The sequence below is a fragment of the Centrocercus urophasianus genome, unplaced genomic scaffold, assembly GCF_019232065.1.
Source record: "Centrocercus urophasianus isolate 14NV4802_14NV808 unplaced genomic scaffold, USGS_Curo_1.0 seq_26, whole genome shotgun sequence".
In the NCBI taxonomy this organism is placed as follows: Eukaryota; Metazoa; Chordata; class Aves; order Galliformes; family Phasianidae; genus Centrocercus; species Centrocercus urophasianus.
This window is the reverse complement of record NW_024884822.1, coordinates 4,800,750-4,826,924: the sequence shown is the minus strand read 5'-3', so window position 1 is coordinate 4,826,924 and position 26,175 is coordinate 4,800,750. Positions and strand designations below refer to the sequence as shown.

Genomic DNA, 26,175 nt, shown 5'->3' with positions numbered 1-26,175 from the left:
TCTTTCATCTACCTTATTTTCCATCACATGCCTAAATCATATTTACTGTTTAAAAGAGTGATCACATGTCTAATTAATTCCTTCAACTATATTCACAGTCCATAGTAATCCATTTCAAATATTGTTTACAGTTTGGAGAGTTGAGAAGGTATTCTTCAGAAAACCAAGAAGCCTAGAATGGAAACACCCATGGGAGACTGAAGAACAGAGATTTAAGAATTAATACTCACTGCTTTGTTTCAGTCATAAACTCCAGGAGAGAAAAAAATAATTAGGAAAAAAAAATCATACTCAACTTATGTCCACTACAAACAAAACAAAAAAAACAACAACACGCAGCAGTGCCCCAGGAATTTCAAGTTGTACGGCTAAAAACATTTTGAAAAGAAAGATAAGCTTACCAATAGTATTTCAAAAGCTAATTAATGTAAATAATGTAACATGGACAACTCATGCAGCCTTAATAATACAAGTTTGTGAGTTATGTACTTCAATTAAGCAAACATATAGACCCATATATTAGCAGTATCTACTCACAATAAGGTCCCTATTAGTCTCTATTAAATTATTTTCTGTTAAAACAACACCATATTGTTACAACCAACACAATAAATCAAGTGACTTAGCCAGTGTCAAAAAAAAAAAAACCACAGCATGACGGGCAGAATGAAATCCAAATTCCTTATTCCTTATTTCTTTATTGGTCCAGATGGTTGATACAGTAGGCTGTAGGCTATTAGAAACACAGCCAGATGTGGTGCAAGCGCACTCAGGTAATCTGTAACATGTAATGAGTTAGAGTGAAATATGTTCACTCTAGCTGATATTAATTCTTTAATAAAATAAAATAAAATAAAATAAATAATTGCTACACCATCAACATTTCTCTGTACGGTTTTAACACTACAAGGAAATATATACTAGAGCAGGGAATAGAAATAACATTTTTTTATTAACTGTTTCTGAAAAGATGATAAATAGCAAGTAAAAAAAAAAAGGAGGTGAATCACTGGCCTGCAAAATTATTTCACAAATAGGAAACAGACAGGACAACTGGAAACTGACAATTATTCAGCAGCAATGCTTGGCTGACAGGTCAGCTGCAGAAGAGGTGCAATTGTATTTATGATGGGATTCCATGTGAGGGATCATTAATTTCAGCATAAAAACTATCTAATTCCAAATCAAAGTATTTACAAACTGGAAAGATTTCCTGTAAACTGCATGACATTGCTCTTGTTTTTAAAATTGGAAGAAACTGAGAGCAGTTACTTTTCAGAGAACCGTCTACAGTTTGATGTACAAAATAGTACCAAAAGATAAGAAACAAGAAAAATGATACTATACAGGAAAAGCAAGCAATTTGTCAAGTCATTTTGCTATCTAGTCATGTTAAGGGATTATTTTAGAATAGCTAGGCTGAAGGATATACCCTTAATGGACAAGAGAACATATTTAGCAAGGTGATCGGGACACAGGTAAGGCTGCAGACACTGAGTATGTAACTCTTCTCAAACAGGAAAACTCTAGGTGACCCACAGTCTGAGGTTCTAACTAAATCCTACCTACACCAATTAACAGCATCACAGACTTCCACGAACTTTTTCAAAACTGTATTTGATCTACTTAAACAAACCAGTACTTTTTTAAGGTATGTATTTTAGAGTTAAGCTGGCATGGGAGAATAAAATTCAAAGACCACAAAACAAAAATAAAGCAGACCACCTGATGCAGCATCTCACATCTGAATGTGTTGCCATCCAGTGAGTGAAGAAACACACCAGACTGTACGCAGTGAATTGAATTTTGGCAAACAAAATGAGTCAACAGGATAATTTTGAGCCAGGATGTTTATATCCAATAGCAGTGAGTATCATCATCTACAGACAAACTGTTCAGACAAAGCTGAACAGTTACAAAAGCAATATGCAGATAACAGAAATGTGAGCAAAAAGTTTGATCTTTTCCAGAAAAAAAATAAATAACAATCTTAGAGGCACAAACACCAAATCAACTGATACATCCACATTAATATTTCAATTTGGCTCAGGAATGCAATTCCACGACAAACGCTTCTAGATTTTGCACTTAACATGCATTGAGGTGCACCGCAGGGTCTTCTTGGAGCATACAAACCACATGTTTTATGCAGGAAATTAACTTGGAAAACAAGTCTCATGGAACACACAGTCCTGCTAATATCTGGTTCATGACACATCTGAAAGACAGGTCAGGGCGAGGTGCCCAGGCATGCGTTATCTGTACAAGGGTCCTCAAAAACAACAGTTTGACCTTTTTGACCCAGTGCCATTAACTATACTGCTATTACATGAACCACAGACTGCAGGTAGAAATTCTGTCTGAAGAATCTTCCTGATATATATGCTTGATTTGTATGTAGCAGGATGAAAGAGAAGCAAGGCATCTCTTGAACCAGCAGTGAAAACAACCTTAAAAGTGAGTATAAGAGAAAGAATTAGTAGAAATGCAAATTAATTAATTAATTAGCTGGAAAAAGAAATGGGAAGAACTTCAAAGGAAACATGCAAAGGAAAATCTTCAAAGGAAATCTGTCCCTCGCACTTCTTTTTGTTTTTCCGGGGAGTTCTTCGATAGAAGAATCCTATACTGGCAGCTGAGAGCTGTTTAAGAGACAAGGATTTGGACTAATGATGCTAAGTAACAATACTAAGACTTCACTTTTCCCTGAAAGCTGGAATGGATTTATTTATCTATTAGGAAAACTCCTCCCCTTTGGCTACTGATGTCTGGTCCCCAAACCACAGGAGGAACTAGAACAGCTTTAAAACGCCTTAGGCTTTTGTATGAGCATTTTGGAGGGAAAAAAACGATAAGAACAAAAGCCCTAAATCTTAGCTTAGTCATACTAATAAACAAACTCTCAATTTGAAACAATCGAAAGTCTTCAAATGAATTATGTCATCTTAAAAGTTTGAACATACAAACGCTGAGAAGTCTTTTTTTTATTCTGTTGCTGTTTCAGAACTGGGCAGTCAATTCTTAACACTAGTATGGCTACATCATAGCCAAAAGTTATTTCCCTTGGCCTATGTTAAAAGGTGTTTGCTTGAGAAAGCCAATAAAACATACTCAGGGAAAACTAGAGTATGAAAGAAATTTCCTATAGTGGAAAATGATCTGATATCATCATTGTCTCCTTATTGACTGTTGCAAACTAAAGGTCAATGTACGAATGAACCATGAAATGCTTAACTACAGTGTGTCTTGGAAATTCTTATTGCTTCCCAGTTATAATCCTAAGTCTACTGGAGTGAACATGATATGGGAAAAGAGAAAATGCTCTAGTCACTCTAAAAAGGCAAGAGGAAAGATTGCAGTTTTGCCCTTTGTTTGACAATTTGTATGGAAAACAAAACAAAAAACAAAACAAACAAACAATAAAACCCCACAGATTGGCACGTTATTGAGCCAGACTTGCCTATGAACACTAGCAATTAACTCAGAGAATTTGGAAAAAAAAAAAATCAATGATTTCCAATAGAAGATCTTCCAAGAAAGACTAATTTAAGTATTTTTCCATTCAATTGTGCTCTCTCATAGATGCAGTCAGAAAATTTATAAGCTGTAATAAGCTTTTATGCTGTATTTGAAAAACAGGAATTAGCTGAGGCCCTCAGAAATGTAGCATTATTTCAATTTTTTTCCTTCATAAAATTGTAATTTCATGGAATGTACTCTCCGTAGTTCTGATCTTTGAAAATGTAATTTGTTGTTGGTTAGTTCTCTTGTTACATTTAATAAATTCTTCTTGTCCTGATTATGAACTGCAGGATAATGCTTCAAAGTAGGAGATGAGGAGAAGGTGATGTAAATTATTTTAGAATAATAGGTAACAGCTAACCAAAACAGCTAAGCATTTCAAAGGGCATCTGATGAGAAGGGTATCCAAACACAGATAATTCCTAGTGCAGTTATGTCTTAAATAAAACAACAAAACAAAAAGTAGCTGAAATGTGAATAGCTACAGACTATCATAGATTATCTGATATTAAGAGGATGCCCTTGTACTATTTTTACACCTCAAATTCATCTGTGGCATCACAGTTCTGTAAAGTCCTGGTCTGTGGAAGCTTGCCTGACAAGGAAGGTGCAAGATGGGTTCCAGACTCTGTGGCAGCCCATCAGGCTGGCTGCTGCAGCCCCCACAGCCCTACAGCTTACTGTGCAGATTTTCTCAGGCGAATACCAAAGGAAATATTTTGGAAATGTCAAATTTCTAAAACCCTCACACACCTCTTGAGTTTCATTCTGGGAGAGAAGAGCTGTGAGGGAGTTTCAGTATTGGTGTCAGTCTTCCCTTATGTGAAACTTCCTCTTACAGAATTTGTACTCTCTCAGAATTTGTGCTCCATGTTGCACTAGCTATTCTTATATATATATATATTTATATACACACATATATATATATATATACATGCACACAATAAAGAGAAAAAAAAAGAGGAAGAAAACCCTCTGGTGCAAGCTAAACCTGAAAAACAAGCAAACAAACAAAAGTTGCACTGTTGGAAAATATACCACATATTTCTGTGAGTATTTAAAATGTTCTCATTACTTATGAAAAAGTCATTTTCCATGGAAACTTTGAACAAAAAGAAGAACACAACACTGAATGCTGTTCACACTGCACAGTTTGTTCAGACACGTGAATCTAGAGGTGACAGCAGTCACCTTGCTGCATATTACAGGCATGTTGCAACATTGACCCTGTTGTCTAATCACTGCCGTACTATAGCAGTAAATTTCTGAAGGATACTCCAGTTGCTTCTGTCCTTCAAAACATTTAGTTGGAAACACTGCTAAGATTTTCAGTTAATCTGCCCCAAAGGCATTATGAAACTTCCATGTAACTCTTTAGGGACAAGTGTTTAGATAACACTCTTAAGCTGGTCAGTTCTTCAGTCTATTCAGTGTCCTGATCCTCTCTATAGAAACAATTTAGCTGATAGAATCAATGAAAAGAGGTACAAAACTGCTGATGACACAGCGCTAAGCAGCAGCTCAAATAATTTAAGATGACACAGGAAGGATTATGAGGGACTTAGCCACTGAAAATTGCCAAGTGTTTGTTGGCATTCTGTGAGGATGGCTACAAAATTAGATGAGACATCTGAAGTAGGAGTTGAAGGACAGAGAGGTTGAAAGCAATATCCAGTTAAAAAAAAAATCTAACAATAATGAAGTGAGAAGCCACGTAGGCTTCTATACCAGCATAACAAAATATATTTAAAAAATGAACGAGGTGAGTGATTTTTGGTCCACAACTTTAAAGACGGGGATAAAATATTAGAGATCATAAAACACTTTAACTAGGAAAACATAAAAGAAACAAGTAGATCAGTGATTGGAAATATATTAATCATGAGGGTTATTCTACCAGAGCTATGAGAAATGGTTAACCTAAAACATAATGACATTCCAAGGAGCACAGCCTCCCTGCAAACTCAGTAAAATCTTTTTCTAGCTCACGTTAGAAAATATTAACTGAAGGAATTTCATATATAGACCAAGGGCAACGAGTACCACATAACAGATTCTTTACATCTCTTTAATCAGTGGTACCTATATTTGAACTGAGATCATGAGACATTAAAACAAAATCCTTGATACAGTTTGGATCTGTTGCATAGAAGTACAATTTGATTCTCTGGAAAGTCAGATTTACTGGGAGGATTCACGCTGCATAAATATAACTGAAAGATGCAAAATCTTAGTAAGAGAAATCAGAGCAGCACTAAGGGTTTCTGCCAATGAGTTTCCCTTCATGGGAAGGGAAACTAACTATGCTGATGTTAGAATCCACAGTAGAGCCAAAAATATTTTGAGGATTGATGAAGACAGGCAATCAATGGAAATAACTGGTTTTTTTTACCCTCAGGGACTAATTTTGATAAGACTAAACACATTCTTCATCTGATCTTAACCCTGTAGTTTGAATTTGTCCATAAAAGCATAACAGCTGTATCCTTATACAACCCATCCTTTCTGATGGGAGCCCACGCAGAGGCCGTTAAGCACTTCAAAGTACCCTTTTTCCTCTTCTCACCCAGGGGCTAAGCTTGGTCCTTCCAAGTGGTTGATACTGGATCATTTCTTCAAAATTCACATAAAATGCCATAAAGTTAACTGTGAGCAGGAAGTGGAAAATTTAGTGCTTTTAATGTTAAGGAACACTTTCGATGACATTACACATCACATGGATTCAGCATAGCTTACTTGGGCAACTGAATCAGTTTGTGAACATATTTGTTTATTGGAGATTTTTAGGGTTAACCAAAGCTAGCCAGCCAGAGTTCTGGTGTGGAAAGCATTTCTGAGAGTGGGGAAGGAGCAAAAGAATAAAGGAAGCTCTTCCTGACTCCTTTCTTTTTAACTTGGCTTAAATTCTGTTTGGAATAAGCACAGAAGGCATCTGCTAGGTCAGATGCCTCAACATTAGTAAGTTTAAGACAACTTGAAACTCAGTATTACATCCAGAAAAAAACAGCAAAATTCAGAATCTACAGACTGGTACCAATGGAACTTGAAACAGCAATTTCTGAGGAAAGAACAAATTTATAACCAAGTTTTCAATTTGTGTAAAAAAACAACCTCTAAGCTGGCAACAAAAGAGCTATAACAACATGAGATGGTCATCAGGTGTTCCTTATTTACAAATTATAAACAGGTAGGAATTCTTCCTCAGATAGGTAGGTCAAAAGTAACTTCTCAACTACCCAGAAATTGTCAGTGGCTTCCCTAGCCTCAGGTTTGCTGAGTAGCTGTATTCTGTATCTTCATTACTCCAGTAAGTGAGATTATTGAAGTGAACATTAGCAACATCAGACAGAAACTGCATTTCTAATTATTTTCCTGATCAGAAAATAAAAATTAAAAGCATTATCATACAAGTCTCAAGTTCAATTTACTCCTTTTTTCTTTTTCTTTTTTTTTTTTAAACATATCAACAGTGCGCTTTGAATGAAGAATGCCCCTGGACACTACTACCACAGCAAGTGTTTGCTCTCCTCTTCCCCTGTAGCATTCTTCTGCAAGTTTAATCAAAATTCTTTGAGACTGACAGAAGTTAAACAATAAAGGGACTCTACTCCTGGGCATACTGTTGGGTGTATAGCTAAAGAAGCTTAGATCTAACAACAACGTACAAGCTCCTGGGGAAAAGCCACAGTTCTGCAGCAGCAGATATCTACAAAGACTGCTTTGAGTTAGCATTGAAATAATCACAATTTCCAGTTTCATAGAGAAATTAAGGAATGGTCTTTCAAAGATGTAAAATGAAAAGCCTACCTCCCCACACAAAATTGCTAATACAGTAAAATAATATTTTAAGTGCATTTACATTCTTACCACCTGGCATAGGTTCTCCTCTATAATCACAACAGAAAACAGCCACATTGCCATTATGGTGGGAACATCTGGCATCATGATGGAAATTTCTTTCACTTATTTCAGCCATATAACCTTTTAATTCTTACACTGCTGTTCCATCACTTTGGAGCAAAATACACAAATGTGACAAAAACCTCACACTAAACCAGTTGTATCATCAAACATTTTATAACCCCTCCTCAACTACATGCTCCTTTCACCTACAAAAAACAGCTATTCACTTCCACTCAAAGCTCTTCGTAATCCTCTGCTCCTTTCTGTTCTCATTTCAGTCTGACAGGATTCAGGTGAAAACATTTCTTTCAATCTACCATCTGTAGGTTACTGGAATGACAAACTTCTTTTACAGTCATTCTGACAGCACCTGAACAGACAGCACAATCACTTCTCAGCCTTTACTTGCTGTCATCTAACTGATCGCAGTTTTTTAAGCATCTTCTGGTGTTTGTATGACCACAAAGCCTTGCCAGAGCAGATGCAATTTTGAATATACACTCTTTCTTCAATGGCAATAGTCATAAAAGAAACCTGTCTGTGTTTAAGACAGTTGCTTTTATTTGTCATCCTTTTTTCTGAAATTATTCTAGTTTCCAAAAGGACTGCCTTTTAGTATGGCCACTGAGATCTCTGTGATCCTCTCTGTTATTTTCATCTCATTCAAGGGGACGGTCAAGATGGGATTTATTTTTTCTGTGTGCATTACCTTTGCATATTCATGGAGACAATGGACTTACGGCATAATAATTCCATTAGGTGGAGATTTTACCTCCTAAGTTTCAGAAATTAAATTTTCTTAGCTGTGTGAGATAAAAATATAAGAATATTAAGCAGGACAAATTATATTCAGTATACTTATAAAATATTTAAAATATTCTAGTTTCTTCATTCTTGTAATAGGAGAGGAAGAAGTGCAGGAAAATGAAAATGCCACTGTTGTCTGTCTTAAAGTTCAAATAGTCTCAAACAAAAGCACAGTTTATCATCAAAGACAGCTTTAGATACAAGCACTTTGAAACAGTAATGACCTAAAAGTATGCGTGCTTCTTAGCATGCTAATTGCTCCAATTCTGGGTAGTGATAAAGTTCTGCTTAGCTCTTCTACTTGCACAGTGCATGCACTACATATTTAAAACCCAAAAAGCATCAGAAAGAGAATTCTAATTATATGTTTCATTAACTTTCAGAAAAATAGAATGCACTAGTGACTTTCAGGTGCCATAATAAATGCTGCTGTGTGCTTCTTCTTCCCCCTCTCCTCCCCCCAAACAAATTTAGTCTATTTGGATAAGTTTCCCTCTAGCTAGAGAAAAAAAAAATTCTGAAATGAGTGGAAGGCAAATACTTACTTATTTTAGATCTGCAGGAAAAGGGCAAATGGACCTTTATATTTTACTTAAATAACCCTAGACACATAATATGAGCAAGGTTTATCTGAATGTGGAATCTGCTAAGACAGATATGTGCTAAATAAGTTTTGAAAGTCTGGGGAAAAATATGAGGGTGGTGGGTTCCTTTTGCATTTTACAAACTCCTCCTACTTGGCAGTTTGTATCGTAACATCTAATATTTGATAATGCATAGAATCAATTTTAATTCAATATTTTAATTAATTCAAGAACAATACATAGGCAAGCATATATGAGGGGCTGATGAAATAAAGTATTTTTTCTTGTATTCATATATTGTGCGATATGTTCAGACAACCTGCCGAGACAACAAAAGAACACAGAGAATTTTCACTACTCAAAAAAGGTTATACTTGTAAACTTACTGCTTATATTAATTTTTCCTTGAAGGAATTATAATAGCAAGTAATGTAATGCGTTCTAAAATCTTCAAAATTACCCTCAAATTCTAAGGCCTGCATAGAACTCTTCAGCAAATCAAACAAGTATTTACCATGTATTAGTGTAGCGCAGAAGAGTTTGTATAAAACAAAGTCTACTAAATGTGGCTAAACTTCTTGATGTTCAGAACATCCTTCTGGAGTTAATCTGAATTCTGCAACATAATTTGTCCAGACACCTACAGAATTGTAAGACAAGTAACAGGAATCTTTTCATAATTCTGTCAACCAGAGAAATATTAAGCATCAAGAAAACGGAGCTCTTTTTACAAGCATTCACTGAAGACAATCACAGAATCTCGTTTCTTTACCATCTGCCAACCTCCACTACCTCTTCCCTTCCCTTAAAGAAATTAACCTTATGATAATTTTGTTCCTGCCTCCAATTTCTGACTTGATGAAGCTGCCCTAATCAGGAAATGTAAAGCTAAAAGTCAAGTGCAATCAGGGATTATTAGGCAAGAAATATTTATTATGATAAGTATTTAAAGATATAACTGATGCCATACTAATCTAAAAAGCAAACTTTTTAAAAAGAAAAGCATTTTACTTTCTTTGTTTTTGTTTTCCACACAAATAACCAAAAACTGGGTTGATATACTCCTATTTCATAATAAACTTATAAGACGAAACATTTTCCAGAGCAACATTTAAGCTGAAAATTTTTTCATGGAATCTGACATTGTCATTTATTCTGACAGGAAATCAAAGGCTGAGCACAACTAGGAACCCAATTAAAAACACAGGATTTGCCATTTCTCAGATCACTTCATAAGCACTTGGGCTGATGGTAAAAGAAAGATTCTATTTGTTACATATGTACATTATCTGCTCTGTCAATACTGGCTGTCAGCTCTGCAAAGGAAGATGATAGTAAATGATGTTCTGGACATTAAGGAGGAAGGCTTGGGTTTCGTACTTATAAGAAATTCAGACAGAGCTTCAAACAAGGTTACAAAACTCTGCATATTTTGAAGCTCATCTCCCGTTCCATTTGGAAATGGAACAAAGGCAGATGCTTATATTAAAATACCTTACAGAAATGCTTAAAAAAACCCAGATCATTATTTTCAGTAGAGTTATGCTTTCCACTTGTATTGTATTGGATACATAATTAACAACCAATGTCACCTGAAAGCAGTGCTAAAAATTGACATTAATACATAATTTCAAAACTGTGTATTTGCATTTGTTTGGGCCCTTCGGATATTTAGCATGTTAAGTTCATCCACCCCATTTCAATAGGCTGGATCTTCAGGCACAGTCTTTAGTGAATACTAGGTAAATGATGTATGATTCTGAGAGAAGATGAGTGTTACTGTGACACTGCCTGTGTGTCAATCCTTCCTCTGGATATTGTTAGTTAGCACTACAAGCAAAGTGAATTAAATGCCACGCAAAGTGCATGCTGAGCATTTCCACAAACTGGGGAATTCCTACAAATGCCTAACATGATTCCTATAACTTTCCCATTATCAACTGCATACTAATTTCACCATCTAGATTGATGAACTTGATAAAATAAATGAATTTTTATCCAAGTTTTTCAGTCCTAGAGCCTATAGCAAGCAAGACTTGACTTGAAAATTCACCCAACTGTTCTTCTACTGCTTCTCAAGCCCTGCAGCTAAGTGTAATAGATTCGTAGAATCACAAAATTCTTAGAGTCGGAAAGAACCTCTGAAGGCCACCTAGTCCCAGTCCCCTGCAATGCACAGAGACACCACAGCTAAGTCAGGCTGCCCAGGGCCTTATTTAGCCCCACCTTGAAAGTCTCCAGTGATGGGGTATCAACCACATCACTAGGTAACCTGTTCCAGTGCCTCCCCACCCCCGCTGTAAAAGATTTTTTCCTTATATAACCTAAATCTACCCCCTTTGAGCCAGAAGCCATTTCCCCTTGTTCTATCACCACAGATCCTGCAAAATAGTCTGTTCCCTTCTTCCCTGTAGTTCCCCTTTAGATACTGAAGGCTGCAATCAAGTCACCTTGCAGTCTTCTCCAGGCTGAACAGTCCCAGCTCTCTCAGCCTGTCCTCATAGGAGACTGTGTTCCATTCCATGGACCATATTTGTAGCCCTCCTCTGGGTGCACCGTCTGTGTATCTCCTGCACTGAGGACTCCATTGGATGCAGTACTCCAGGTGAAGCCTCACCAGTGCAGAGGGGCAGGATCAGAGCAGGTTCCTCAATCTGCTGACCATGCTTCCTTTGGTGCAGCCCAGGTTACATCTGGCTTTCTTGACTGTGAGGGCATATTGCTGGCTCATGTCCAGCTTACCATCCAACAGTACCCCTGAATTTTTTTCAGCAGGGCTGTGCTCAGTCCCCCAATTTGCATTAGTAATGGGAGTTGCCTCAACCCAGGTGCAAGAACTTGCACTTGAATTTGTTGAACCTCACAAGGTTCACATGGGGCCCACTGCTCAAGCCTGTCTAGGTTTCTCCGGATGGCATCCCATCCCTCTAGTGTGTTAACTGCACTCCCCAGCTCTGTATCATCAGCAAACTTGCTGACAGTGCACTAGACCCCGCAGTCAATGCCACTGATGAAGATGTTAGAGCACTTGTCTCAGTACAGACCTCTGGGGGACACCACTTATCACCATTCTCCATCCAAACATTGAGCTATTGACCACTCCCTGAACCCAATTCTGCAGCCAGTTCTTCATCCATCAAACAGTCCACCCATCAAATCCACATCTTACCAATTTGGAGAGAAAGATGTTGTCTGATAACAGTCAAAGGCCTGACTTGAAGTTGAGACAGATGACATCAGTGGCTCTTCCTTTGTCCAGTAATACAGTGATACCATCAAAAAAGGCTACCAGGTTGGTGAAGCAGGATTTCCCCTTGGTGAAACCATGCTGGTATTTCCGTATCAGTTCCCTGCCTTGCATATGCCCTAGCATAGCTTCCAAGAGGATCTGTTCCATGATCTTCCCTGGCACAAAGGTGAGACTGACAGGTCAGTAGTTCCCAGGGTCGTCATTTTTACCCTTTTAAAAAATGGATATGATGTGACCTTCTTTCCAGTCACCAGGAACTTCACCTGATAGCCACGAATTTTCAAATATCATGGAGTGGCTAGGCAACATCAGCCAATTCCTTTGGGAATGCTTTGGGCCTTCCACTTCCAGGGCCTCATACTTGTCATACAGAGGCACGTGGAGGTTTGGAGCTGGCAAAAGAGGGTTTTCATTTGCCATTTTGGGCACAGACTTGCCTCCATCTGCTCTTTTCCTTTGTGTTCTTGCCTCTACTTTCTTTGTACTCAAAGCTGGGGAGAAAAATGGCTTAAAAAGTAGATGTGACATTTCTTTTTAACACTATCATAATAAACCAGATGATACATTCACCTTCTACTTGTGCATGGCAACGCTGAATTAGGACAATACATAGATTTGCTAATGAACATGTAATTGCCATGGGAGTGAAGGTGTCTTGGTTTTTACACTATAATATTTTTTAGGCCGTGCCTATTAAATCCAAATGAATAAGAAAGAAGTCTTGATAGCTAGAGCAGGAAAAATTATGCGTGCTAGGTGTTCTCATTGAATTTCAATATTATTTGTAGTACACAGCCTGGCTGTTTCTCTGGCTTTGTGGCTGACAAGTTCTTTGCCTGCTTAATTTTTAACTTGATCATTTCCTGAGAAGCACTGCTCACCAGCCTCTCTCATTTGCTGAGTAGCCTTCTGGAGCCATCCCCAGGCTCCCCTCTCCAGTCTTTGAGCCATTTTCTATGCATGTGATTTTTTTTTAACCCAGAAACTTACATAAAGTCACATGCAGGAGAGAAGAAAAAGAAGGCAAGTTCTTGGACACTGAGAGCAAGCCTATGCACACTGGGACCACTTGCAGCAATTTAATGATAACACCTAATAAAGACAAATAATGCCTGCCATGTTCTTTTAGAAGAAATAGATTTTAAAAGCTGTGAAATGGCTTGGCAAAGGCACACAGTGACTAGGGTGCCTTCCAGCCACATGCTCCAGGCTCCTTCTATCTAAAAAGTTCTGTCCAGTAATTAAAGGCAGTTTTCACCTTGAGCTCTGAAGAAAGAGAAAGAAAACAAAAGCAGTTTTAATCAAACGCTTTTTCATTCTCTGTCTGAGGAAAGGAGATATGGCTGAAGGGAGAGCATTTCCTTGTTCAGCTGAGGTGCCACACTGAAGCATGCATTCCCCAAAATGTTCTTAATTAATGAGCACTTTAACTGAGGGCCGATTCCAAGCCTGAGCACAACTGAAACAGCGACTGACTGTAGGCGTGCAGGGCTAGCTCCACAGATGTTGTACATTGCAGTATCTCTATCTGGCACTCAGTCAGTCTTCATGAAATTGAATTGCTAGGCTGACCAGGAGAATACTGCACAGGTTTCTGGTAGGAACTCCCACCCCTCCACACACACACAGAAAAAGTGTTTCATCTTCCATATCCCAATCCTCAGTTGCCTCAAGAACATTTCTCTAAACTGTATCTGTAGTTAGTTTACTCTTAAGAGTATTTTATTCTCCTTGAAAATGCTCTGATATCAATACACTGGAGAAAACTGATGATCTTCCAGCAAAAGCCAAATCATGACAGCTGGAATAACCGATAGGAAATGCCATCCATTTTTCTTTTCCCATGAAACATAACCCCTTCAGTGGTATGAAACCGGAAAAAGATGCTGGCACTTCTCACAGTCAGATGGGAAAGATGACCAGTGTTGTTGGAGTGAACATATTGGCATTTAACAGTTTGTTACAAAAGGTTCTGATTGCAACTGACAGAGCTTGGTAGATACACCCTGTTCATATCTTAGGCTTTTTGACAGGGATAGATTGAATCACAGTCATACAAAGATCTGGTAACAGAATCAAATATCACAAGTACCATGACAGTTCTCTATTAATTCTCTCACTGCAGGAGAAACATCAGCATATTTGAAACACCATTTGAACATAATTTATATCTTAGCAAAGCACCTAAAGGACTTTTTTCTTTGATTATTTTCAAATGTATTTAGCCATCACCAGTACATAGTCACTAGAATCTACCAGACAGTTCCGAAAGGCCTTTGTTCCCCTCAGGATTAACACCGAAACTGAGATTGATAGAACTCTTCCATAAGCAGGTGCTCATGTTTAAGGTTTCTATCAGCTCCAGAATATAAAAAATACAACTGATTGTGGTATTAAAAACAGTTATTTTCCTCCTCTGCTTCATTACTGTGTAGTGGTTTATCTTCTTAGGGCGACAGAATGCTTGTAGATCAGATTATGTCTGAACTGAGACTTCACTGAATTAAGTGCAATCTTTTGTTGCTCTGAAGGCTGCATTTTTCTAGTCTTTCCTAGCACTAAACCCTCAGCTAATATTAACTCTCAGCTCGAAACAGTCTTCTGTTTACCTGCCTGCCACTCCCTATACAGTTCTTTAACTCAGTAACAGGGGTTGTCAAACACATTCTGACAAATATTCATTGTGCTTTACAGTGCAAACCACCTGAAGGTCTGTCTTCACATTCAGTGCAAGTCAATGCTTCACTAGCATTGACTTAAAGAGAGGGGAAGATTCCCCTGAAACATCATTAGTGTCACCAGAGAAGTTCACTCTAATCCTGATAAAAAAAAAACAACTGCTTTTGCTCCCTACTTCTTTCCTAGCTTAGCTTGTGGAGGTACAGAAAGAAAGCAGTCATTATTGCATACCGAGACCAGGCTTACAAAAGCACCTGGAGGAACAATCAGAGCTCAGAGCAGACAGAGCTTTGAAAATCTGAACCCTAATCACTCTTATTGAAGCATCGAATGGTGCCAATTGGCAAGAAACATCAGGCTCACCAGCACACTGTAACAGAAGCTATTGAGATGCAGTCCATAAGGCATCATTGTCAACCAGCAGAGGTACTGAATGAAAGCAATTCTTTAATTAGGGACACAAATGTACCTAACTGAAATTAAAAGGCATTTAAACCACACAGCCTTTTCTTCCCATTCTAAGGTGATTTTTATTTGTTAATCCAAGGTAAGGGAGTAATGACCTCTAATACCATAATTTAATTGTCACAGGCTTCAGGCACAAAATTAAAACACATTTATCTCTTTTGGACAATTACTGACCCACAGGAGGACAAAAACCCTCTGTTTTCATCCCTGAGCATTACTTGTTAATTGGTTCTATGGACACAGCAAAGAAATTTCAGCTCAAAATAGTTTGTCAGCACTGCCAGCATAAACCTAGGGGATGCCGTTTCAGAGCACCACAAGCAAACAGCTATAGTTTGCTTTGCAGATCAGTACCTATACACTTTATATGCATAAAAGCACTTCAGATCTTCCTCCTATAAGACTCAAAGAGTGAAAGTCAGTTGATAGTCAAGAACAGAAGTGAGTTGAGGCTGAACTGCAAGAAAGGAAAGGGGATAATCACAGAAATACTGATATTTGGTTAAGGAAAAGTCATTCTGTTCTATTTTCACCTCTTGCTTTGCTTGCAGCTGAGCCCAAGAACTCTGTCTATACACGCCCTTTTTGCTCCTACAGAATTTTATGTATCTTCGCAAGGTTACAAATGTTTTAAAAGCATTCTGAAGAACAGTTAAAGCAGATTATCTTCCTTATGTCTAATGAAGAAATGCAATAAGCAAAATTAGAATATGTTTTAGACTTTAAAATACCTAGAGTACTGGATGCTACAACCAGAAATTATCCATGCTTGCTCACTGAAAAGATAAAATGGTCATGCTCTCTTGTCACACTTCTGCAAAGCATCCTTAATGGCTAAATTGGATGATTGGATTTTCTCTGCCTTGTAGAGTGAATACCCAAGTGACACAGAACCATGCTTGAACTCTATACTTCACGCTTGAACTACTGCAGATAGATAAAAAGGAAAACGAAAAGTTACTTGGTGTGCAAGGGCTTGCACAGCTGATAAAATTTAGAGCAGCTTCAAGCTGAGGGACCACACTTATATAATGCAGACAGAGCAATGAAAGGCAAGTACCTTTGCCTCCCCTTCTGCACTCAGCAGTTCTGCTGGGAATGGAAATTGGCCAACCCAAGTGAACTTACCCTCTAAATGCCAGGAGTCACACTACATGTGTATGAGTGTCTGTATGTGCCCTCATGGAACATCTTAAAAGTGGACCCCAAAACAGATTTTTCCTTTTTAACACACCAGTAAGCAATTGAATTGAAAAAAATTGTAAGGGAAATCTAAAAATCAAAGAGTCTTTTCTTTAATCTCAAATCTCTGTGATTCATTTTAAAATAAGAAAAGCCTTATTTTTTAACCCTAATTTCCCACTTAAGAGTCAGCACACCCTCTGGAAACTATCCAAGGGACTCCAGAGCAAGTCTAGAGAACCACGACTGAGTTCAAATAAAGCAGAGGTCGGGATTTGTTCAGAAACCAGAGCATGAAATTAAAATATTTCATTCAGAAGGGCAGACTAATTGACTCAAATCACTTCTGGTAGCTTCCCAGCTGTGTGCTAGAGAACCACCGCTCCAACTGTAGAAAGTCAGAAATCTTGTTTAGGTGGGTACAGCATGAATGAAATCTTGTGGTTTGTCACCTGTAGCAAAGAACTGTGCATTAAGATAATCCTTTCTGAGACATTAGCTTTTAAACTGCAACAGGACCATTGCCTTTATTTAACAACTAACTCTTGCTGAAATCTCCAAGGAACAGACGTCATCTCTGTAAGGAAATAGAGACCATTTCTAAAATGTTGTTTACGCAACCCTGGCAGAGCACAGTCTGCATCAAACGGGCCTTCTAGTTAACACCCCATGAATACTTTACATATCATACATGTCTGCATCTTTGAAAGGCTTTGGTGTTCTTTTTGAATAGAAAAATTGTATAAAGTAGAGTATTGTTTCATATGAAAAATTGGGAGTTGATGGCTGAAAATCATTATCTTATGGTTTTATTTTTTTCCTATCATAACTTTCATGGTGGCTAAGCTACATTATATTTATACCATTTTCAGAGTCTGACTATACTGCATTAGACTCTGCATTTGTAGATGGGTATTTTCTACATGAAAACTTAGTGCTTAATCTTATTATTACCCTAGCAGATATGCAGCTCTAGAGCACCAACCAAGATTAATTAGATAGGCACAATATTGCAGAAATCTCCTCTAGTTTGCTACGTCTATCATTACTGACATTTCTACATTCAGCAAAAGATCTGATGAAGAAATGTTCGTGATTAATGCTGAATAAATCAAGTCTAATGAGATCTCCTGGGAAACCACCTCTCCTTACACAATCAGAGGAGGAACATCAGCTGCTCTTTGTTCAGATGGAAGGGGTTACAGACTGGTCACGGGCTTTGAGAAAAATTTACTTCCTAGCTGTTTGAGTAGCAATTCACTTATATCTTCTACGACCTGATAAATCCTGGTAAGCACAACAAATCATATACAACTTGATAACTACAATCTGTATCACCAATCTGGTGAATACCACTATGTTCACCAGACTATGATGGCACTAGAATTTATAAATATGGATCAGAAAAACAGAAACTCAATAGCTAGACTGAGATTAAAGGAACTCTCCATACTAGCAAGCTTCAGGCTTTAAAGTCTTTATAAATCTCCCAGTTTTTCCCACTTTAATTTTTAATAGAGTTATCACCGTGCAATTTTCAACTTCAGGCAGTTTTGAACAAGCTCGTTAGTTTAATTTGAAATGTAAAATAAAACAAACTGCCCCATACAGGAAGCTTCTGCAGGATAACTTGGAAAATTTACTTTTTAACAGAGAATTAATTTTCATTAATGTATTCTAAGAAGGTTGTACAGTAAACTTTCTCACTTAATAAGGCATTGAAGTGAAAACAGAAAGGATCTGACTGTGTTTTTACTAACAAGTAACAAAACTTTTAAGAGTTAAAGTCCTCAAGGTGAAAATAATGTTTCATTGCTGACAAAAAAAAAAAAAAAAAAAAAATCCAGCAGATTTCAAGAAAAACAGAACTTAAATGGCTTAAGTTGAGTATAGGTAGGAAAAGAATGAATTCCTTGGGGCCACATGTTACTGTGAAGGAAATAAAGCTGAACAAGTCAAACAGAGGGAGAGACGTCAAGAGGCAAGCAAGAAGCTTTCAAATACCAGGCTATGGTGTAGAGTGAGTGACAGCCCTTACAACTCCAAAAGGGGCCTAACGTGACTGGAATCATTAAGGACTCTTGGTGAAGGAATGAATCTCTTAGGTGCATATGTATTCTTAATCTTCCCTTTTTCTGAATGCTGAAGATACGTTTCTTTCTAGAGGCTGAATGTAAACTAGAATGCAAACAGTACAAAAACTACACAAAAAACAAGAACAAACAGAAAAGACAGAAAAGATAGTCATGGATTGGATTGGCAGTTTGACTGACCTCAGATGTTTGCTTTCTCTGGACCCGTATTAATTCTGGATGTGCTGACCATGATACATACTGCTGAGAGATGAAAAGCATTTAATTTTCCTAAACACAGATATCCTCAGATGTACAGTCATTTCAGGATGTGTGTGTTATTTCATATCTTCCCAGTTTTCTTTGAAATACACACAGGAGAAGAGTGGCATAAGCTGTTTTGCTGCTCCTATTACTATTTCCATTCAGTGGAGACCTGAGCCATCATTTTTCCACTCACATCAATGAATCTTGACAGCTCTAAGATAAAAACCTTCTCCAAGAAAATTACTGTACATTTTTCCTTCTCTTTTAAATAACTGCATGTTTTTATTCTAATATTTTAAACGAGAATTTATTGAAATCAAGAATCAAATTGGTAAAGCTGCTAGGATGCAGTGTGGGCTGTGAGCTAAACTCCCCTTCCTGAGGATTTAGTGTTGGTTCAAATATTGGTTAATTGCAGAACATTAAAGAGAAAGGGAAACGGAGGGGAGTCGGGCACTTCCTTGAAAGAAACAAGTGCTTTAGCAGACTGCTACAGGTCCCAGGTGAGGAGCTAAGCCCCCTGCTTCTCAGGCATCAGAGGACAGGGCTTGTTCTGCACCAGCCACATGGTCATTATGGCAGTTCTTCTCATTACATCTAAGTTTATGAAGCAAATCCCAGACCCTAAACTATTCAGTCATTGCTCTCCTCTCAATATCTCATTCATCACAGAAGCATTTAGGTCGAAGGTAAGACCCTTCTGAGATCATCCAGGACAATCTCCCAACCTTCATTCATCATTTTCTGCTTAGTGCCACAGCTCATTGACTTTTTTGGGTTAAAGACTACTGAGAATGTTGCCACCATCGTGATATTTACCATTAAAATATTATTTCTAAATGCATCTAAATAATTACATAATAAATGAAAAAAAAAAAAAAAAGAATATAAATCAACATAATACCAGATCACTTTCAATAAAGTCAGTCAACTTTATGAATGAATTATGGTATTCTCACATAAGGAGCCATGCTGTCACCTCCAGTGCATGTAAGCAGTCAGCAAGCTGTGATCACTGACAAGATTTGGACTATTCTTTACCAGTGTCACCACTGGCTACTCCAATACATTGAACATTATCAAAAAAATCTTATTTACAATCTTATTTTCGGTTTCAGTAGTTCAATATCCTATAAGATTTCACATTGTTAGCATTTTTTTTTCTAAACTTTAGATTTCCAGGTTTTTAGGCCACTGATGTTTCTTTTAAGGAGCAGTTAATGCCAGACCATTATGCATTTGCTACAAAGGTGTTCTGCAGCGTTTTCCCAAAAGGTTAGTATTTTATCATTGAATGGGCTGGGTTGAAAGGACCACAATGATCATCTAGTTTCAACCCTTCTGCTATGTGCAGGGTCGTCAACCACCAGACCAGGCTGCCCAGAGCCACGTCCAGCCTGGCCTTGAATGCCTCCAAGGATGGGGCATCCACAGCCTCCTTGTGCTTCACCCCCCTCTGTGTGAAAAATTTCCTCCTAATATCTAACCTAAACCTCCCCTGTCTCAGTTTAAAATCACTCTCTCTTGTCCCGTCACTATCAACCCATGTAAACAGTCGTTTATCTTCCCAGCCTTAATTCCTCTTAACAAAGTTTCTTTTTTTCAGGATCAACATATAGTTTTAAATGAGCTCGTGCTATCAATATCTATCCTATTTCTATTCTAAGTCAAGAAGGTCACTCTGTGGAAATGTTATATCGCAATGTACTCAAGAAATGTAGTTGCTTTTGTCCATTTTCTCAGCTAAAAAAATCATAGAGAACAGAGTGTTTCACTGCTTACTTAAATGCCAACTATTTTTGTAACAGCATGATCAAAACTGATTTTCACCATTAACTAAGAAATCATAACACTGAACCTTTTGTATTGAGTTACTGAAAAAATGGTAGATCAGCACTGAAATTTAATGTTAATGCATATTCATATGGTCTCTGATATTAATATCGAATGCTTAAAATAGATTGGATAATGTCATATTGTAAGTCCTAACTATATATGTATTGCTCCAAGCAGTAAGCCCTTGCTTCATAAAAACAGTTAGCAGGTATACAGAAGGAAGCTGTACAAAAATTCTTGTTAACTTTATGTGCAGATAGGAAAATATATTGTTGTGGACCAAAATATATTGTTTAGGATTTGGAAAGAGGCACAGAACATAAAAATATTTTCACATATCTAGAACAAGGAAGTCATTGTAAAAGAAGGTTATTGTTGTGAAAGTACTTCATAAACAAACTTGATGAAAACATATTTAAAATCCAGTGGGAGTCCAAAACAGTCAAATCTGCCTTCCATTACAGAGACTGCAGGATGAAACGCTACCAAACATTACAAAGGAAAACAAGAAGAATATCTCATGCTGAGCTATTACTGCCTGGAGGAACAAAACAGAACCACAACATGTTCAGTACAATGAAAGCCACTGGATATGAGCTCCAGGACTGGTAGAAATTATACTGCATCCTATGTCTACTTAAAACAATAAACTCAGAATTTTACCCTTATTTTTCCCTTAGCCCTCAAAATGCCAGTTAATTATAGCTGCCAGACACCAATATGGTGAAGGGACCACATCTGGCACCAAGGAGACTGCTCAGTAAAAAATTGGCTTGTGTTTCCAACAATTTGTGAATGGCCTAGGATTAGATAAAATGATGTGAATAAAGATTAGAGAAAAATTCTCACAAATTCAGATTCAGTCTGCCCTACAGAGTGGGAGGTGGGCTGTTGACCACTTTATACATGCAGACAGAAAAAGTCAAAATAAGAGACTGAGTACAGTGAAGCAAGTTGGGTTCTGAGAGGGTCTGAGGAAACTTTCAGAACTGAGCATAACACTCCAGATATTTCTGCAATCTTTTGATAACAAGAATGCACGTTGTTTGGACCCTGTTTTCATACAAGGCTATTTTGTTGACATCAGTAATCTACATTACTGTGGTAAGAATTCATTTACCCTGCTACTAATATAGGTCTCTAATAACCTCAATTTTTACAAACTTTAGCAAGTTTTACAAGACCAGAATTCAGTTTCTTGTCTGCCCTTCCCAGGGACACTGACACCCCTTTCTGAAGGCCCCAGAACCTTGAGGCTGAGCTACACTCCAGACAAGGCTCCGAGGGGGATCGAAGATAGAGAGAAATAGTTATTGACATAAATCAAATATTACCTCTGCTTTGAAAATGGTCTCAGCTGTGCTGTCTGAGTTGTTTCAGTGCTCTTCTCTGAGAATCTTAGAAAAACTCAAGGGGTTGCTCAATACAACTGTTTGTCTTTACAGCTAAACAGCTCTGTTATTTCTTGAGGAATTATTCCAGACTTGGAATTTATGAGATGCATTATCATTGCAGCTTGCCAGCCAAAATAAAATGCTCTACTTCAGGTTCCAGAAGCAGTCAAACTGCGATAGCAAGAAACTCCACAGAGACTAATTTATCATGCTTCTTAATAGGTTATATTAACCCAAACAAACAGGTGTGTTACCAGTGTTTTGCTGGCTTCCAATACCCAAATGAGCTCATTTTGAGCCGTTCAGATAGCACTACCTCAGCAACTGCAATGCAGCAGCTTGTAGCTCTCAGTAAGTACGGTAATCAAGTTTGATATTAATATATGAAATATTTAAGTATGTGTGAGAAAAGGACAGACAATGATAATTATTACCATGGAAGATTTTTTGATTAAATGACGCCTAAGTAATTAAAATGAATTATTTGAAACCTTTAGATTTCCAACTTCAGCATGTTTGATTAAATCATCACACAAAAATATCGAGGTCTTGCATTGAATAAACTATGTTTTCAATGTTACAACCAAATCTTGTCTCCAGTACAAAGAATATGCAGAAGATTATTTCATATTTTTTATCATGTGTTGAATTAATTAAACCTGAATGTTTTTCCTTGTACGAACTTTGAACATCTATTATTCAGTGTAAGAGCAGTGCATGGACAAATATTCTCTAAGAGAAGATGGGCCCATCCCTGGGCTGGGCTGCCCCACTTACCTCTCTCCAGCAGACATGTGGGTACTTTGCTGTCAGTCACCCTACTCCCTCATGCCTGGCATGTCCTGCTTCATGGTGGTCACAGTGCTGCCTGACAGGGAGTACTCTGCAAACCATGGCCCAGCAGTGATGGGTCCTCTCCTGCAGACTTTCCTCCAGGGACCCTGAGAGAAAGAGCGAATGAGGTAATTTTGCAGCTGCAGGCAAAAGCCCTACAGCTCCCTCACAGCCTACAGATGGGCCAAGGCCTCAGCCCCTGCAGGAAGATGAGGTGGTGACCCCCCTTCCCCTCTTGTCCCCTGCGCTCATCCCACCTCTGCTTCCAGCTGTAGGCCTGCCCCACCTGTTGCCACCACCACCCACCTTCTGCCAACTTTGATATGGTCAGTGACCCCATCCTGCCCACTGTAACACAGACAGCGCTGTATGTCCACTGACTTTCCTGGACCTCTGGCAGAGAAGAAAGGCAGCGGAGTAAGTATGTGGCCTGCGACCCCAAGCAGGGAAGTGCCAGAGAAGAATGGCTTCTTCAACCCTCGTGCCAGAGAAGTGAGGGCTGGGAAGGACTCTGGGATACCCCAATACTTCCATTTTCACAGCAAGAGTTGCAGGGGGAGAAACTGCTGCTTGTCCATATGCTGCTGATCCATACAACTTATTGCACTGTACGTATCCTTTAAGAACTGAAGAAATAACAACAGCCAAACTGCATTGTAGGAAATAACACTGTCACAGTGGTCAGGTGAAATCCCTGGAGACTTGAAAAAAGGAAAAATCACACCCATTTTTAGAAGAATGGAAAGGAAGACCCAGAGAACTACCAATCTGTTAGCTTCACCTCAGTGCTGGGGAAGAACACGAAGCAGAAGCTCCTGGAAGCTCTGCTAAGGCATATGGAAGGCAAGGAGCTGATAGGGGGTACCCAACACTGCTTCACGAAGGGCAAGTCTTGCCTGACCAACCTAGCAGCCTTTTATGGTGGACAATGGACAAGAGAAGAGTCACTGAAGTCATCTATCTGGTTTTCACTAAGGGCTTTGACACTTGTCTCCAAATTGGAAAGATATGGATTTGATGTGTGGTTTGATCAATGGACGAGGAACTGGTTGCAAGTTCACACCCAGAGAGTGGTGGTCAATGGCCTAATGTCCAGATGGAGATGACTGATGAACAGTGTACCTCAAGGGTCAATAACAGGACCAATGTTCTTCAATATCTTCATCAATTACATTGACAGTGGGACTGAGTGCACCATCAGCATGTTTGCAGATGATGCCAAGTGGTGTGGTGTGGTCAGCACCCCTGAGGGATGGAATGCCACTCACTGAGACTTAGACAAGCTGAAGCAATGACCCAATTTTCCACAGTCAAAGATTCCTAGGTTTCTTTTTTTTTTTTTAAACATACTGTACACGTTTAGGTATCTGCTGGCAAGAAATGACAGCCAACTTTTATGATTCATAAGCTTTCTTCTCAGAAATCCCCAAAGCATCTGGTGTTACTCCTCAGTATTTCACCAATGTATTACAGTAAACTCTCCACTTTCCAGAATTACAAACGAAGATTGAAATTCACTTCCTTCCGTGCAACTGCTTTGTGCATACATTTTAATGTGATCTAGTCTTCTGTCTCTCCATTTTACTGGGTTCTGGCAAGCTTCATGGTGAGCCTTCCCAATATCTAATACTCCATTACTCACCTTATATTGTACCTTTTAATCAGGAGAAACTGGAAAAAAGTTTGAGAGAAAGAAGAAGAGACACGTGCCATTGATAGGACAGACAGAAAGAACTCCGGTATTTTTGGCTTAAACACATAAATCTTACCAAACCACAAAAGCTTTCTTGCATTTTCAGGTAAGGAAATTTTTCAAATCCAGCTTTCTTACAAAAATCTTTCTTTTTTTTCTTTTTTTTTTTTCCTTCCCCTAACTGATCAGCATTCTGTCCCTTCTCTTTCCCTCTCTTTCCTTTTCTCACAGTCATCAAAAATTTTTTAAGCAGCTGTAAGGGACTGGGAAATAGAATGGCAGTGTTTAAATTAATACCTTTCTCTTGTCAAAGACTTCACCTTGAGCAAAAGACTAAGTATCCAATTCTTAAAGAAAGTCATCGTCATATGGAACAGCAAGTTTAAGTCTTCGAGGTGTATTCAGGTGAGTTTCAGCTAATTACATATTTGCACTACTCATTATAAAGGGAAAAGCTAAAAATGAATGCACAGAAATATAAGTAACTGGTTTGAGGCTTGCAAATGGGAAAAAAATGTAAATCTGATATTTTAGGAACTTGTTTAAATAATTTTTTTTTAACCTTAAAAATATACACTAAGATAACCTGGGCAGTATAAAAGCACAGTAGGTTAGAGACATTGAAATGATGAACTTGGAGCATACACAACCTTGCACAAGAATCAGTGCTGATACTCAGGATACAGTGGTGCAATGACTATGGCAGGTCACAGTATTGAAAATTAAGAGGTGGTTGTGGTCGGTCACAACATTTGGAATTCTTCCAGAGTAAGCCTTAGAATTTTTGAAAGAGGTTCAATCATTTTTGTAAGTGCTCCTTCATTTTTTATATGCCCACTCTGTCTTATTCTGCATTTAAACATAATACACTTGTGCTTTCAGTTTTAATGGATATCAAATGTTTTAATGGAATTTCAGTGAACTGTACTGTGCATTCCCCCAAACAAGGAATGATTCATTAGGAGCTGAAGTAGGTCTCTTTTTCTGTTGTAGCTAGCGAGAAGACAGCCTAGAGGTATATTTCATTAATTCCTAATACAAGTGAAGTTAGATGACTACAAGAAAAATGATTAACTGTGCTGAATAAGGAAACAGGTGTAATAGAGAAAATATGTTTCTGCAAACTAGGGAAGGAGATAGCAGAATGTTACAGAAAGATTAGATTAAAAATATGTAATAAAATTGTAAACACTATTATCGTTCAGATATCAAAGGCTCAGAGCCTCTGGATAAGGGAAAATAAATACTGCTGATTGTTTTTTGTTTTTCAGTTGAAACCATTTTCTATCTTAAATTGCTAAGTACCTGATTGATAACCTGTAAAATGCGATCTTCCATTTTACACTCTAATGCAGGTGTATGCAGTCCAGGTAAGGTTCTCCATGTCTTTTGGTGATCTCTGAAAAAAGAAAAATGTGTGCAGTATTAAAATTAATGCAGTAGTAAAATTAAATCCTCATGCTATCTCAGGTACTTATCAAACTTCTTTATTAATATTACTTGAATCCAAATATGTAAGGTCTGGAGCCAAATATGTTGGGACACAAGGCACTGAGCTATAGCGACCTGTCCTTTAAGCTTCAGACAGAATGACTTGCAAGGCATAATTTGTGATACAAATGGTATAGCAACATAGCAACGTAAAGAATTACATAACATTATATTACACCATTTCCTGCATAGT

At 38.0% G+C, this 26,175-nt stretch overlaps 1 long non-coding RNA gene across 1 annotated transcript in view; it reads right to left on the bottom strand.

The window, feature by feature from the left end:
• LOC122164534 overlaps positions 1-26,175 on the bottom strand; it is a 194,603-nt gene that overhangs the window by 59,033 nt on the left and 109,395 nt on the right. Inside the window, exons 3-4 of the long non-coding RNA XR_006170246.1 lie at positions 25,797-25,890; positions 22,742-22,905 (exon numbers count right to left, since the gene is read on the bottom strand). This is a non-coding gene — a long non-coding RNA (uncharacterized LOC122164534). The remainder of the gene's footprint in view (positions 1-22,741; positions 22,906-25,796; positions 25,891-26,175) is intronic.